General features: G+C 43.3%; 1 protein-coding gene across 1 annotated transcript in view; it reads left to right on the plus strand.

The window, feature by feature from the left end:
- RFTN1 (raftlin, lipid raft linker 1) overlaps positions 1–17,360 on the plus strand; it is a 207,215-nt gene that overhangs the window by 80,681 nt on the left and 109,174 nt on the right.

Raw genomic sequence — 17,360 nt, forward strand, 5'->3', positions numbered from 1 at the left:
GACGAGGGGTGGAGAATATATTTGAAATTTGCATGACGTTCTCAGGGCCTCTGCCCTCTGACAGGTAAGGCAAAGTGTTAGACAACCAGAGAGGAGTTTCATAGTGTCCTGTGACTGTCCACACCTGACTCCGTATCACATCCTGTCCCTCCTTTAATTTATTGGATTACACTCCACTAGAAAAATGCCTCCTCTGAAGAGGTGTACTCCCAGAATGATGTAGCTGGTAAAAGCATCATACTATTAATCTCAAATGCATGGCTGCAAAACACAGTATTTTTTTTTAAGTTTATTTGTAGGGGCACCTGGGTGGCTCTGTTGGTTCAGTGTCTGACTGTTGTTTCTGGCTCAGGTAATGATCTCACGGTTTGTGAATTCCAGCCCTGCGTCAGGCTCTGTGCTAACAGTGTGGAGCCTGCTTCAGATTCTCTCTCTCCCTCTCTGTCTCTTGCTCCTCCCCGGCTTACTCTCTCTGTCTCTCTCTCCTCAAAAATAATAAATTTTTTAAAAAGTTTGTTTGTTTATTTACTTATTTATTTTGAGAGAGACAGAGACAGCAAGAGTTGGGGGGGTGGAGGGGGCAGAGAGAGAGAGAGAAAATCTCAAGCAGGGCTCAAACCACAAAGCCATGAGATCATGACCTGAGCTGAAACCAAGTGCCAGATGCTTAACCAACTGAGCCACCCAGGCTCCCCAAAATTATTGTTTTAGAGGCTATATGCAAACTTAATATCTTCCTCAAAACTGTAGAGATATTGGATATTTTAAACTTACCATAAGTTCTGTCAGTCACTAGGGAGGAGAAACAAAAGCCACTTGAATCAAGTGCTGTGATTGATTTGGTCTTCATTTTGATTTTCAAGACTTTGAGGATGTTTTCCAGTACGGCTTGCCCAGCTGAATGCTTATTCTTATGCTCTTATTGGGTCTAATTAGGCAAAGAGAGGTTGAGGTTGGTTCTCAAAGGAGCAGTATTAATTTTAAGTGATTTTTTGTTTTTAACAACAAAGGTGGGATAGTAAACACGTTATGTTTTTGTGCTTCGTTGTGAAATAAAGTCTGGCGAGAGGAATCAGATCTGTCCTTTGGCCAACTATCATGGGAGGAGTGATGACATGAGGTATAGTTTAAAAAGCGAGAGGGCAGAGTGACTGCTTCTCTTTCTCTCTGCCTGGACGATAGACACCTGGCTAGTGAGCTCACCAAGGCCAGCTGTGAGGCAGAGGGCTGAGTGACTAAGATGGGCTCCTCCTTCCTGGCCAGTAGAGTTCATTTCTTCATGGCTGATCAAGCTCTGGGCTCTTAGTCGGAGTCAACATGCATTAGAGTTTGAAGTGAGAGATGGCAGGCACCTTTGCTAATGTCCAGAATTACATTTCTTTATGTCAATTTGCTGTATATCTGGGTCAGTCACAAGAGAGCGTTGTTCTGGGAGCCATAGTGGTTTTAGGTTCCACCGACACATAGGATATGCCTGATTATTTATAGGTCCCTTGTACCAAGTGTTCACTGTGTGCCGGGCTTTATAGGTGTCATTTCATTCCCGTAAGCGGCCTTTGAAACAGGTACTTTTTTTCTTTCCATTTTAACGGTAAGGAAGCTGAGGCCCAGGAGTTGACTTCTTTGTCAAGGTCACACAAATGGCAGCAAGCAGAGCTCTGACTGGTCCCAGGCAGGCTGACTCCCAGACCTGCATCTGAACCCTGATGTGAGGTACCTGAGGTGTTCCTGCACCCAGGATTCTTGTGGACAACTCCTTCCCAACAAAAGTGGGGAAGATCCCTTTGATTTTTAGATGAAGTAATTTCATCATTCCACCTTCCTCCATTTTTACCACTCAATAATCTCAAAGAAGTCAGAATTTCAGAAAGGAAACAAAATAAAACCAACCTACCATGTACCTTCCAGGTTACACAAGGCATTCACTGGGCATCAGTGTGTCTGTTCCTTACCTCATGCCACTGGCCTTGATGTTTAGAGGGGAAAGTCCACTTTGGCCAGGTCACAAGAGCATCCCTCTTGTGTGATTCCACTGTCAGGGATTTGCCATGAAGTCAGCACATCATAAATGAATTTGACTCTAAATGTGAAGATATGTTTTCTTTTTTTCCTGCTGTGGAGTACTGCCTCTCAAACTTTGATGTGCCTCCTGTGAATCTCCAGGGATATTGTTCAAGCACAGGTCTGGAGGTGGGCCTGGGACTCTGCATTCCTTTCTTTTTTTTGTTTTTAATGTTTATTTATTTTTGAGAGAGAGAGAGAGAGACAGAGCATGAGCCGGGGAGGGGCAGAGAGAGAGGGAGACACAGAATCTGAAGCAGGCTCCAGGCTCTGAGCCGTCAGCACAGAATCTGACGCGGGGCTCAAACTCACAAACCACGAGATCATGACCTGAGCCGAAGTCGGACGCTTAACTGCTTAAGCCGACCGAGCCACCCAGGCGCCCTGAGACTGCATTTCTAACACATTCCTAGATGGTATCGATGCTGCTGGTCCATAGATCACACTTAGAGCAGCAAGGGTTAGAGGACCTGACTAATTCTTATCCCACTCAGTGCCTGACAGTCACCTGCATTCCTGGGGATTGCCCCTTCACTGCCAGGGAGAGTGTTGAGAACTGGAAAAGATGAGAAGGAACATGCTTGTGGTTGGAGGGCCTGTGCTCTATGCTGACCTGGCTGTCAGTGAGTGCTGTAGTGTCAGGGGCACATTTGTAGATTTTTCTGGTACTAAATGATTTGCAAGGCCCGAACTTACTCTCAATTATCTGATCAGATGAAGTGGGTGAGAAAGCTCCTCTTAAGGATGAAGAACCCTCACTTTTGGGAATAGTCCATTATCAGCCAGTGGTGGAGCTGAAGTGTTCAAGAGGGGTTTTTTTTACTTCCACTGAGGACAGTCCCTGAGCTAATGAACTTACTTTCCAGAAAAGGAAAATGGGTCAAGCTATTAAGAAGAATGAGACACGGGTGTGCTTGAGGGTTTTTAAGTAAGAGAAGATGGCATTCTCCTTGGGTTCGAGTTCACTCTGGTCTACAGTGCCTGGACCACCTGCCTGGATGACTTTAAGGAACATTCCAGGTTCTTAAGCAGAATCAGAGCAAGAAATTCCTTGGATAACTTTGTGCTGCATCTTTGAAGCTGCTCCCACCCCCACCCTGTCGTGTTTGTTTTTTTAAAGGAAATTGCTAAAGCCATGGTAATGACAGTGGTAATTTGCCATTCTCTTGGCAAAAATGACAGAATTTCCCCCACATCCATTCTCCATTAGTATTGGGTGGGAGGAGTGGGGGTGAGAAGCAGGATCATTATAGGATATCATGTTAAAGGACAGGCATTTTCTTATAACAAACACAATAACCATGTGTGTTTGCAACTGAGAAAAGACACCACACTATTAAAAACAAACAAACAGGGGCGCCTGGGTAGCTCCATCGGCTAAGTGTCCCCTAGACTCTTGATTTCAGCTCAGGTCACGATCTCAGGGTTCATGAGACTGAACTCTGCTCAGGCTCTGTGCTGGCAGCCCAGAGCCTGCTTAGGATTCCCTCTCTCTCTCTCTCTCTCTCTCTCTCTCTCTCTGCCCCTCCCCCACTTGTGCTATAAACAAACAAACAAACAAACAAAAAACCAATGGAGCTTTTCCTGTACCAGTAGGGAGTTTATGTAGTAGAAATGAAACAAAGGAAGTACATGATTAATCTTTAATAAAGACAGTTAAAATGATATTTTTCATAAAGTTTGCCAAAGTTCTGACAGCTGTAGATGCTGTTAAATGAAATAATTTAGGTCTCAAAGATGAAGTAAATGCCTGGTTAATATTTTTTCTAAGTGGACCATCTTGATAGAGCTGTAGGTAAACTTTTTAGAGTACCATCAGTCCAAATCAAGTTCATTTGCAAGAATTACCATGGGATGACTACTTGAAACTTGGATATGAATCTTAATACGTTTGAAAGGTGAACATAATGTTTTTAGCAAATAACTGGCCTTTGGGATCTGCAGCCAGACCAGGAAAAAGAATAGAACCATGCAGGCTTGCACTCATTTCACTCCCTCACTCCCTCATTCATTTGCAAACACTCACTGAACACGTATTCTTTGTAGGGTTTTTTCCTAGGAGCTCCACTTGGTGGGGAGGTAGAAGGTGCGAGGTTCAACTGGACATGGAGCTTGCCTTCCAGATACCTGCGATTTAACTGAGAAAATAGGGGGCACCTGGGTGGCTCAGTCAGTTAAGTGTCCCAACTCTTGGTTTCAGTTCAGGTCATGATCTCATAGTCTGTGAGTTCAAGCCCCACATCAGGCTCCAGGCTGACAGCACAGGGCCTGCTTGGGATTCTCTCTCTCCCTCCTTCTTTCTCTCTCTGTCTCTGTCTCTCTCTCTCTCAAAATAAATAAATACACTTAAAAAGCAACTGAGAAATAAGGCATGCCATGGGAGTTTGGAAAAAGAAGTCACCTCCTGCTGGAAAGGAAACCAAGGAAGTGTTTCTGGAAGAAAAGAGCTTTTAAACGTGGTCCTGATTTCTTTGGGGCAAAAATAGGAGTAATGTGCAAGAGGTAGAGGAGTGTATTTAAATCTTATAATGAAATGTTTTTCCTCGTGGAGTTTGGATAATTTGTGAGCATCATTGACAGTCTAAGTGGATCATTGATGAGTTTTTCCAAAGGCTCAGCACAGTAGTATTTCTCTGAGCCCTATACCATTTTGACAAACCTTACTTAAATCCACGAAAGATTGCCTGATCTTTTTTCTTGAAAATTCTGATAACCACCCTTTCATTTTAAGATGTCAGGCCAACCCATACACCTAAGTACAAATTGTTCTTGATCCTAGGTGTGTTGAATTTACTTTGAAAACTGACTCAAGAATGAATAGCTGAATACGGAATATTTAATGAATAAGTAGAAAGAGAATTTGTACTCTTTCTCAAAGCTCTTTCTTTGGAACACTTAGTGATTTTTAACGGACGGTATAGTTAGTATAGTTTCATTCACTGAATTCTAAATACAGTTAAGGTGTCCTTCAATTTTGGGGGGCAGCTTTCCTTAGAATGAGTTGCCAAAGATCTCAAAACTTGCTGGCTAAGAGAAGTCACTTATTACAATGTCACTTCTGGTATTTCGTGAGTATGGGTTTAATTCTAGGTCATTTTATGGTTGTAGACATGAGTACAAAAACACATTGTGCTGCCCCATTTTTCAGCTGCTGAATTGTCATTGTTCACACGTAGAGCCATGATTGAAGCCATTTGGGTCCAGGTCCCCTGGGATCTTGCCTTATATGGTACAGAGGACCACAAACATTGGTGAATTCTGTCCACATTCATCAGGTGCCCTTTGGTCTAGGGTGAGGGGCTGGGGCACACAGCCAGGCGCCGCTAATGCAAAGGGTGGGATTCGGAAACCCTTGTGGAGGGTGGAAAATGCATATAATGAACACTGCCCTTAGGAAAAAAAAAAAAAAAGGAAACTACCTTTGAGAATCTCTGTCAGCCCACGAAGTAATACTGAAGCATTTCTCTACCTGATCTGTGCATGTTTTCCTGCAGGACTAGACTAGATCGGTGTCTCCTACAGTGAACCCCATGGGGAAGTAAGTTGGTTCCGTGTAGAAGGAGCCTTCGTTAGAATCACACCTGGGGACAGAAGGGTGAGGTGCTTGCACCTGCAGAGGCAGAGGCGTTTGTGGGAACCCGGGTAGAGGGAAAGGTCTCCGCGCCTCGCCTCCCGGCTCACATCCATTCTGGGACACATCTGCCTGTTGAGAACAATTGGGGCCGTTTTAAGTGGTAAACAGGCCTGTCCTTCAGTCAGATTTCTCGGAGATAAACGTGTGAGATAATAGCTTCACTATGCAAAGATGGCTCTAAAGAGCTCTCAAAAAACTTCTCTGCTGGGCTGGGAGTTGTCAGATATATATGCAAATTATGTGAATGCCCAGCTAAATCAATAGGTCTTGGTTTTCACCTCTCACCCGGAATTTATTAATGGAGGTGCTTTAGAAAAGGAGGCTCTGTGGTTCCCATTTGCTCTGGGTCTGGAATGATGGGTGGATTTTTTTTTTTTTTAATTTATTTTTAAGAGAGAGACAGAGTGTGAGCAGGGGAGGAGCAGAGAAAGAGGGAGACACAGAATCTGAAGCAGCCTCCAAGCTCTGAGCTGTCAGCGCAGAACCCACTGCCGGCCTCAAACTCACAAACTGTGAGATCATGACCTGAGCCAAAGTCGGATGCTTAACCACTGAGCCACCCAGGCGCCCTGATGTGAGGGAAACAAGTGGTGAGATGGGTCTCCCAGGGCAGGCGACTGGTTCTGGAAGAGCCAGAACCCAGAAAGCAGACCGGGGATGGTGTGGGGTGACCAGAGCACAAGGTCAGAGGGAAGCAGGGAGAAGAGGCATGAGAAGCACAAGGGCCTGAATCAGGAGGCTTCCAACAGCTGGGCTAAGAAGTTTGAATTTACCCTGAGGTCCGTGGGGAACCGTTGCAATAGTTTTATTTTGTTTTGTTTTGTTTTGTTTTGTTTTGTTTTGTTTTGTTTTGTTTTGTTTTGGAGGAGCAACCCTTAGAGTCGTGCTGAGTTTTCAAAGCGTAAGAGGCGAAGGAAAAGAAAACTAAGAAAAAAGAAAAAAAAAAAAAAACCTAAGAGGGAGAAAAAAGGAGGCTGTCAGTTATGGAGGGAGCCGGATGGTAACTGAGTAGGCTGAGATGGATGGGAGGTGTGTCTGATGGGAGGAATAGTGGATTTTAACATTTAGCTGAAAAGGGAGAGCATGAGGGTAGAGGAAGAATCGAGATACGAGTGCAGTTTTGACTCTGAGTGACACGGAGGGGTAACTGGAGGAGGGGGGCGTGGGGACGAGGAAGGGCTGTGTCTTCGTGGGGTTTCCCAGAAACAGATCCTGAGAGGATCAAGGAAGTGTTCCCAGGAAGCCTCGGTTAGAAGTGGGGACGCGGGACGGGGAAGGGAAGGAAGCCTGCAAGAGTACGATGTCAACCTTGGCCTGATTCGGCAGGAAGCAGCGAGTGTACCTTGAGGCTGGGGAAGCGGCTTCCGTACTCCTGCACCGAGGAGCCCTTTGCCGCCAGCCACCCTAGACACTTCCAGATCCAGGGCACATCCCGGAGAGGCAGTCACGATAGCCGAGGAAGACCTGGAACGTGCAGATCCTGGGGGGACGCACAGAACCAAGAGGGGCTTTGGGGGGCATCCGGGTGCGTATGGGCAGCTTCCACCGCAGAAGGAATGTGAATGGCATCAGTTAGGTCGCGTCGTGCTTGCGGGCAGTTGCCGGTGGCAGGATGTCCACTGGCAGGTGTGTGCCGGGCGGTCAGGAGCCAGGAGAGAAGTCTGAGCTGAGTGAGGTCATGGGAGGCTGTGTGAGGCCGCGGGAAGCCCATGAGGACGGGCCCACTGCTGCGTCGCTGACTGAGCCCAGCCTGTCATGGTCCCCATTCCCTACACCAGATGCCTCTGGTAATTCTTAGAAAAGACGCAGTGGCTTGCCGAAAGCCGCGCTAAGTGAGCTGCTCTGTTCCAAATTGACCATATGCTTGGAGTCTGAGAAGTTTTTCCTCTCAGACCGCATCAGCAAGCTGTACTCCCAAGTACTTACGAGCAGCCCAGATTGCTGGATGAGTCAGCTCTGGCCGCCCAGTGTCAAGTGATGCAGTGAGAGATGATACTTTTGGCTTTTTGCTGTTTTATTTCCAGGAAAGCAAATATCAGAAAGTGCCCAGCCTTTACCCCTTACTCCTTGTTGGGGGCTGGGAATCTGAAATCCTGAAGACTGCCTTTTTTTTTTTTTTTCCCCTAAGATAGGGCTAGCAAACTGAGATGCCTCCAGGGGCCAGGATCTTGGGTTGGGGCTCCTGGGTATCAGAGAACCACTGCCTCACTCTGCCCTGTTGTTGCCAGGTGTCACCAGATCTTGTCCGTTTTCTTGAGAAAAGCCAGAAATCTGGATTTTTACATGAAAACTTCCCTTTTTTCAAGATTGCCTCACTTTTCCAAAATACAGGCATACCTTGCTTTATTGTGCTTCTCAGATACTACATGTTTTACAGATTCAAGGTTTGTGGCACTCCTGTGTCACGCAAGTCTGTCGGTGCCATTTTCCCCAACAGCTGCTCACTTCATGGCTCGGTGTCACAATTCGGTATTTCTTGCAATATTTCACACTTTTTCGTTACCACTATATTTGTTATCATAGACTGTGGTCAGTGATCTTCGACGTTACTGTTGTGATTGTTTCGGGACACCACAAAACACACTCATGTAATAAGACAGTGAACTTAATAGATCAAGGTGTGAACTGGCTGCCCCACCAACCAGCCATTCCCCCATCTCTGTCCCTCTCTTGGAGCCCCCCCTATTCCTGGAGACACAGCAGTATTGAAATCAGGCCAGTTAATAACTCTGCAGTGGCCTCTAAGTGTTCATGTGAAAGGAAGGGTCACACATCTCTCACTTTTAATCAAAAACTAGAAATGAGGAAGCCATGTTGAAAGCCCACATAGACTGAAAACTAGACGTAACTAACACACAGTGAGCCAAGCTGTGAATGCGAAGGAAAGTTCTTGAAGGAAATTAGAAGTGCTGCTCCAGGGACCACATGAATGATAAGAAAGAGAAACAGCTTCATTGCTGCTAAGGAGAAAGTCTCAGTGGTTTGGAGAGAAGAGCAAACCACCCACAACATTCCCTCAAGGCAAAGTCTAATCCAGAGCAAGGTCCTAACTCTCTTCCATTCTATGAGGGATGAGAGGTGAGGAAGCTGCAGGGGAAAAGTTTGAAGCCAGCAGAGATTGGTTCATGAGGTTTAAGGAAAGAAGCCTCCTCCTTAGCAGAAGGCGGCAAGATGAAGCAGCAGGTGCTGATGGAGAAACTGCAGCAAGTGACCCAGAAGATGTGGCTGAGACAGTGCATGAAGGTGACTACAATAAACAGATTTTCAGTGGAGACAAAGCAACCTTCTATTAGAAGAAGATGCCAACTAGGACTTTCATAGCTGGAAAGAAGTCATTGCCGGGCATCCAAGCTTCAAAGGACAGACTGACTCTCTTGTTAGGAGCTAATATAGCCAGTGAACTTAGGTTGAGGCCAATGCTCATGGAAAATTCTGAATATCCTAGGTCCCTTAAGAACTATGCGAAATCTACTCTGCCTGTGCTCTGTACATGGAACACCAAAGCCTGGATGATAGCTCATCTGTTTTCAACATGGTTTACCAAATATTTTAAGCCCACTACTGAGACCTATTGCTGAGAATAAAAGATTCCTTTCAAAATATTACTGCTCATTGACAATGCATCTGGTCATTCAAGACCTCCGATGGAGAGGTACAATGAGATTAATGTTGTGTCTGTGCCTGCTAACAACATCCATTCTGCAGCCCATGGATCAAGAAGGAATTTCGACTTTCATGTTTTATTATGTAACAAATACATTTTGTAAGGCTCTAGCTGCCATAGATAGTGATTCCCCTGATGGATCTGGGCAAAGCCAATGGAAAACATTCTGGAAAGGATTCACCATTCTAGATGCCCTTAAGAGCATTCGTGATTCATGGAAACAGATCAGAATATCGATTAACAGGAATTTGGAAGAAGTTGATTCTAGTACTCATGGATGACTTTGAGAGGTTCAAGACTTCAGTGGGGGAAGTCACTGCAGATGTGATGGAAACAGCAAGAGAACTAGAATTAGAAGTGGAGTCTAAAACTGTGACTGAATGGCTGCAATCTCATGATAAAACTAACGGATGGGAACTTGCTTCTTATGGATGAGCAAAGAATGTGGTTTTTTGAGATGGAAACTTCTCCTGGTGTAGATGCTGGGAAGAGTGTTGAAATAACAACAAAGGACTTGGAATACCACATAAACTTAGTTGATAAAGCAGCAGCAGGGTTTGAGGGGATTGACTCTGATTTGAAAGAAGTTCTGTGGGTAAAATACTATCAAACAGCATCAGCACATGCTACAGAGAAATCATTTGTGAAAGAACAAGTCAATGGATGTGATAAATGTCATTGTTATCTTATTTTAAGAAATTGCCACTGTCACCCTAACTTTCAGCAACCCCCCCCACCCTGGTCAGTCAGCAACCATCAACATGGAGGCAAAACCTTCCACCAGCAAAAAGATTAGGACTAACTGAAAGATTAGGACCATCAGATGAGGGTCAGCATTGTCTAGCAGTAAGTATTTTTAATTAAGGTATTTTGTGTTTTTAAACATAATGATATTGTACACTTAATGAACTACAGTATAGTGTCAGCATAACTTTGCTATGCAAAAAATTCATTTGACTTGCTTTATTGCACAAGTTACTTTATTGCAGTGGTCTGAAACCAAATCTGCAGTATCTCCAAGGTACGCCTATAACGTTGTGCAGCCCTCACCCACCCCACTGGCTGCCATCTTACAATCTTTCAGATTTCTGTATGATGCTTCTTTCAGTGGAGTTAATCATTCACCCTTTGAGCTGCCTAGTCTCCCTTTCACACCCAGCAATCATCAGACTTCTCAGACCCTCTTGTTACCATTTCTGTATGTCTGCCCACCTCCTCTCCCCCTTGTTAAATCTTCTTTCATCTTTGGATTCCCATTACTTAGAGTGCCAGGTGGTGAGTAGGTGTTGCTCAATAGAATTTTCCTGAATTGAGTAGAATAAAACTATGCCCTGGAATTTTGCTACCATCATTCACTAAAAGACCATAAATTCACTGCAAAATGGATCTGTCTTCGGTTTACATATTTACCATACCAAAAGTGCATCTTGATAATGTAGCCACACAACATGGACCCCAAGTAATGGATCTCTCTCTCTCTCTCTCTCTCTCTCTCTCTCTCTCTCTCTCTCACACACACACACACACACACACACACACACACACACACACATCCTTTCATTGCCCAAATAAACGTGATTTGCCACAAGGGTATATGTATGTTATTTTTTGTTCTTCTTTTTTTCTTTTTAAAAATATCCAAAGGATGGCCTTCAAAGGAAAGGAAATCTTTGTGGACCTTAAGTGGAGTACAAATGTATTACATTGCCTTTTTTTTTTTTATAGCCCACAAGATAACATGAGCATTTTCTCTGGCATTTGCAAAGGGCAAAATTGGGAAAGTACAAAATTATACTGGAACTAAAAAGAAAGTTCTTTTAAAAATTATAATCGAAAGTGTCCTCTTTAAGTGGCCTTATGTCTCTTCATGTCTAATGTCTACCAATTACTTTGACTCTTGGGAGAATTATAGGGTTTCTAGAAAGAGGTTTCATAATTAAACGAAATACACAGGGGGTGGTAGCCTACAGGGGTGTGCCCTAGAAAAGCTCCCACACGAGGCTGAGGTTCAGCCCTGAAGCATGCTGATTGTTGGAATCACACGTGGGGAAGAAAAGTAACGCTGGGCTTAGCGGTGATTGACATGTGTTACTGTGGTGGGGAAACCACAGCAGCTGGTTTATTCCCTGACAGCAGAAATTGAGGAAGGTGAATTCAAAGTTCTTTTCTTAAATCAGAGCAGGGAATACGAAGGTGTTTGTTTAGCATGGAGGTCGTTATTTTAGATTCAGATATAGAAAGGGCCCCCACTCTGTGCTCGCAGCTGCCCCTCATTGTTGGCGTGGTATCAGCCTTCATCAGTTTTCTCAAGCTTCCTGAGGTATTTGGAGGACTTGATTAGCTCTCCTGGGCTGCCACTGTACCCCCCAAGGAGCTGTCCAGCATCACCGAAGACTGCCTTAATTTATTCCTCCTATTTCCCATCTCACTCTGGAGTGACACCCTTCTCTGGTGTGTTGAAGTATCAGGATTCACTGTTAATTATTGTGTTTGCACTTTCCAATCTAATATGCTGGTGTAAAGCCACATTCTCTTGGGGAAAGAGAGTTTTCTTCAATCCACACCCCTAATGGCTTGCCTAGTTACTCTTATTCTCCACCTCCAAAGTGTCGGCCTTTGTCCTGGTGGAGAGAACAAGGGAGACAGACATGCACTGTTCAGTGAGAACTCATTCCTCCCGCCCGCTCCCCGTTTTATAGCTGTCCTTGATTGCCTGTGTTATTCCCCGTGTTTTATTTTTTATTTATTTATTTTTGTCTCCTCTGAGAGAGAGAATTAGCATACTAGTGATTTCCAGTTGTTCCCCAGTAGTTTAGAATGGCGGAGAATAGCAAACAGGTACCCAAAGCACAGAAACACAAGCACTAAATTTCTTTGAAATATCCTGTTGATCTTAAAGCTTATGCAAATACTAAAGTACCATGAAATGTCTGTATTTGTTTTAAAGTCAAATAAATAAAGTCCCCCTTCCCCACGGAACACACAATCTTTCAACAACAATGGAAGATTTATTCTGTGGCATTACAGGTGGGCTATACAGATAGTTACACACTATTTTGAAGGCCTTGTGCACACAATGTAGGTAATTGAGTTGCAGATACTTTTACTGAAGTGTTAGATTTTTATATGCCTATTGCATATTAAATTTGGGAACTCAGATTGTCTTACTTTAAATATTCCTGGCAGTCTTTTTTGTCTTTTCTCTTTGTCAATCAGACTTAAATTAGTTTGTGTGTGTTTTTCAAGCTGAGAAAGACATGGGCATTACCAGTGTTGCATCCTGGAAAAAGGACTTAATTTTACATATTTAGCTATGAATTCAGCAGCAGGTGAGAAGTAACTGTCAGGTCCATATAAATATATTATTAGTGATTTCTGTGTTCTTAGGATTTTGATATAATGACTGTCTTTATATCTATATAACTGTCTCATATAATTTTTTAAGTGTTTGAACGATGGAGCCATTTTACAAAGAGATAAAAGCTATAAATATGATTTAGTGGAGTACATCATTTCATTTGCCTTCCATTCATCAACCATGAGTTGGAACTGAAAGTGGCTCCAAAGTCTTTAAAAACCAAATTAGTAACTTGTATTCATACAACACCTGTTTTTGAGAGTCTGAGAGCACTTTTGCTTCACTCCTATATGTGTTAAGTCTTATAATCTATTCTCACTATGTCCTCATGACGGCTGTTTTTGTTGTTAGTATTTGTTGAAAACATTATCGTGTGTTCAGTGGAGGTTTTAGACTTAATTCTGTTTTGCAGCTGAAAGGTACCATTTTCTTCCCTTATTCCCCACCTCCCATTTCATAGCCTAGGAAAATTAGCCTAAGGAAGGTATAAATGACTCCTTGGTATTGAAGTGTGGGGTGGGTGAGTGGGACTGTGGGGTGGGTGTGGGGCTTAATTTTATCTTGAGGCTCATGGCTCAGAAATACACCATCTTTCAGCTCAGGGGTCCTGGAGCTTACAGAAGAGTCCTCAGAGCATTCCCAGAATCCTCTGGGCTTTGCAACATTGTCAGTCCCATAGCTGGGCTCTGGGACCAGAGGCCTGGTTATCCCCAGACTAGTTTCAGGACATAGGGCTGACACTGCAAGCCATTTGGACCACCCTAGATGGCTCCATTCAGCAGACTGGCTGGGTCTTACCAGTTTCTGCACTAAAAAGTTCTGTGCAAATGGTTCTGAGGCCTTTAGTGAATTATTTTTCCTCTGTTTCCGAAAAATATAAAATAAAATAAAATAAATGTATTTATTAGGTGTCTTGTATCTTCTAAGGTAGTAGCCTTTGTTAGAATGAGATAAGCACAATCCCTGCTCTGGGGGGGTGGGTGGCATTTATAACAATGCCCAACTTGTTGAAATTTTTATTTTCAAACTTTTATAGTTAAAATCCCCAAAATGGCTCTGTCAAGCAACCTGGATCTTATTAGGAACAAAAAGCCCACTTTCCTTGTGAAGAACATGTATACGTTTGCAAGTAATCGTTAATACGATCCATCATTTATGGTACCAGCCATAATAACCACCATCTGTTAATTGCTGTGTCTTGTCATAGCTCTTGTTCATTGATTCAGGACATACATTATCTTTACTCCTGAAAGCCAAGACGAAGAAGCCAAGGCTCAGAGTGGTGACTTGTCCAGAGTCACACTTTTGAGAGAGTCCTGGTAGATAGTCCTGCCAGAGTCCTGGCAGAGGAGCCAGGATTCACATCAGAATCGGTCTACTACTAGCGCTGCTCCTCCTCGGGTTTTTAACCGTTAGGGTTAGGGGTAAGGTAAGATTTCTCAGCCTTTATAGTGTCTCAACTATTGACAGTTTGGGCTGCAACCATCCTGTGCATTGTAGGCTATTTAGCAGTATCCGTGGCCTCTACCCACTAGGTGCCAGGAGCAATCACCAGCACCTCTACCCCCAGCCCTGCAGTTAATGACAGAATGTCTCCAGACATTACCGATGTCCTCAGACAGGCAAAACTACCCCGGTTGAGAACCACCCGGTTAGTGTTAGAGAGTGAGGCAGGAAGTAGGAAGTCCACCTCTATTGTCTTCCGGACAGCTACCTTTTTCAACAGCATTTATTGCATTTACCTATATTTACATTGGAATGAAGCGGCACCTTTATTGTAGTTGGGACTTCTGTACATACCCTGGTTCGTTCCCGATTCTTTAGTTTCCGTGATCTCTTTATTGGTTTTTGTGCCATGCCATGCCATTTTGATTACAATCTGTCTGTAATGTATATTAATATTTATTAAGGCACTCTTCTTCTTTTCCAGAATCTTAGTAGCTTTTGCATGTTGATTTTTCCATATCAAGTCTAAAGTTATTTTCTCCAGCTCCCAGAGAATCCTTTTGAAATTGTAATTACATTTACATAATAATTTGAGGAGAGTTTCCACCATGTGTTTTGAAGAACGTAGAGTTCACTGTTATTGTTGGAAGTAAATTTTTATGTTAGAGCTTTGTGATAATTCTGAAACTTCTATGCACTATCTAAACCAGTATGACCAAAGTGGGGAACGTGCCCATGTTGAAGGAGTACTGAGGCTTCTGTGTATATTTATTTATGTTGAAAAATTAGGAGAGAAATGATGTGTTACTAATATTGAACATTCGGGTTGGAGGTGGTACCCTGACTGGGTACTGATGTCAGAGACCGCCTGTCTGCATGAAGCAGGAGGGGTCCTGAGGAAGGCCGGGTTAAGAAGAAGACTTCATTTGAAAACTCAATGAAGTGGTTTTGTGGATTATTTTTTGTGGATTATTTTAACTAATTAGCCCTCGTGAAATGTACACATGGCTTAAAAAATTCCTATAACACGATCGCAGATTGAGGAAAATACCAGGAACGTAAATGTAAAATACTTCTCTCTCTTTGTCTCTCCTTTGTCCCTGTCTGTCTCTCTCTCTTTCTCACATACACACACTCACACCCACACACAGAGAAATGGCCACACTGACCCATCTCTCACTGTTTGTAAGAGCTTTCTTAGTGAGATTAAAAAAAAAAATCAATGCCCACCTATTCAGATCTGAGAGAAGACAGCCAAAGAAATTTGGAATCATCAAGAAGGCATCTTGAAATATAGGTTTACTTCCACTATTGTTAACAGTGAATCTCATTTCAAGTGTATATTAAGTCTTGAAATATCAGCTATTCATAATATGAACTTACTGTGATTATAATTTTAAAATATTGTTCATTTCATTTGCTTCTCATCTCTTGAAACTTGTTTTGTAGGTATTGTTTTATAACATATGTAAGATGCTGGTATGGTAGTAGGCAGGAGTTTTGACTGACCTAGTTACGTGATCCAAAAGTTTGGAGACCACTGGCTCATGGAACTTCTGGGTCACTCGGATGGTTCCCAAAGCAGTTAGAGTTTTGCTACTCAAAGTGTAGTCCCAGTACCAGCAGTATTGGCATCACCTGGGAGCTTCTTGGAAATGCAGGTTCCCAGGCCCCATCCAGACCTGCTAAATGGGAATCTTCATTTTTTAAAATGTTTTTATTTATTTTTGAGAGAGAGAGAGAGAGAGAGAGAGAGAATGGGGGGGGGGGGGTGCAGAGAGAGATGGAGACACAGAATCCGAATTGGGCTCCAAGCTCTGAGCTGTCAGCACAGAACCCAACGCGGGATTCCAACTCACAAGATCGTGACCTGAACGGAAGTCGGACGCTCAACCCCTTGAGTCACCCAGGCGCCCCTGGAAGTCTTCATTTTAACAGGATCCCGGGGGGAGCTGTTTTCACATTAAAGTTTGAGAACAGAGTTAAGCTGTGCTTTCCTATTAGGTAGCTACTAGCCACATGTAGTGATGTAAATGTAAATTCATTAAAGTTAAATAAAATTAAAAACTCAGTTCCTTGGGTGCACTAGCCACATTTTGGGGGCTTGGTTGCAATATGTGGCTAGTGGCTACTATATTGGACAGTGCAGATATAGGACATTTCCATCATCTAATTCAGTTTGAGGGTGTAGATGGGAAGAAAAGAAGGAAACAATAAACAGACTTTAACATGGAAAATGTGCATTAAATGTAGACAAGAAGAGACTTCTTGTCACTCAACTGGACATGGCCCATGAGAGAGTCATGGAGAGCATTCAGATATTACTGTTAGTTTGATTTTCAGCTAATGTGACTTTTCTGAACTAGTAATATCAGGCAGACTTGTTTTTATTCAGTGTTACATTTGTGATAAAATATTATTTGTGCATTAATACTGATATTAGTCCTTTCCACAACTTTCAGTGTAAATGAGGAGCCTTACTAAGGACCCCAGAGAAAGCAGGACCCTGCCCCAGATCCCATTCCTTGTGGTTCTTTTCTTTTCTGTAGCCCAGCCTGGCGGGGATTGAAATTCTTTCACAGCTACGTTATACAGGGACCAATGGGGTAAAGGCTGTTTGTTTTCCTGTTGCTTTCAAGATTAATGGTGAACTCCTTGGGTTGCGCAGTCACTGATGGTTTATCTACCAGAGAGCTGGCTCTGACTGTAAACAGTGAGACGGGATGTGGCAAGATTTCTTAGAATAAACAGCAGTACTGAATAGTGAGATGCCCACAGTGACTTGCACGCACTTGGCAGTGCACAGCTCCCTTGGAGAGCGTGTGGTTAGGGTATCATTTGCACGCCCCCCCCCCATCATTTCCGGAATGTTCCCGGTGATACCAAACCCTTATCGACAGAAGTGGTGAATGTCTGTTGGTGAAAGAGGAAGATGAAATTAGAAGAAAAGGCAGTGACCCATCTATGAGTTCATTCTTCTCTTTCTTTCTACTTCCTGTTTCAGAACTCCCCTGATAGATTACATAGGTAGGTACTTTATTTAAAGATTTGCTAGGATTTGTTTACTTCCCCTGCCCCAAGCATTTCTTAAGCTTCACTATTAGGGGAAATTTTGACTCCAGTAGCTCGTATTTTATTTTGGTAGATTTGATTTATTTTGCAAGGGGGAGGAGTCATAAAATAATCAGATATCTTTT

This window comes from Lynx canadensis, chromosome C2 (assembly GCF_007474595.2).
Source record: "Lynx canadensis isolate LIC74 chromosome C2, mLynCan4.pri.v2, whole genome shotgun sequence".
NCBI classification, from domain to species: Eukaryota; Metazoa; Chordata; class Mammalia; order Carnivora; family Felidae; genus Lynx; species Lynx canadensis.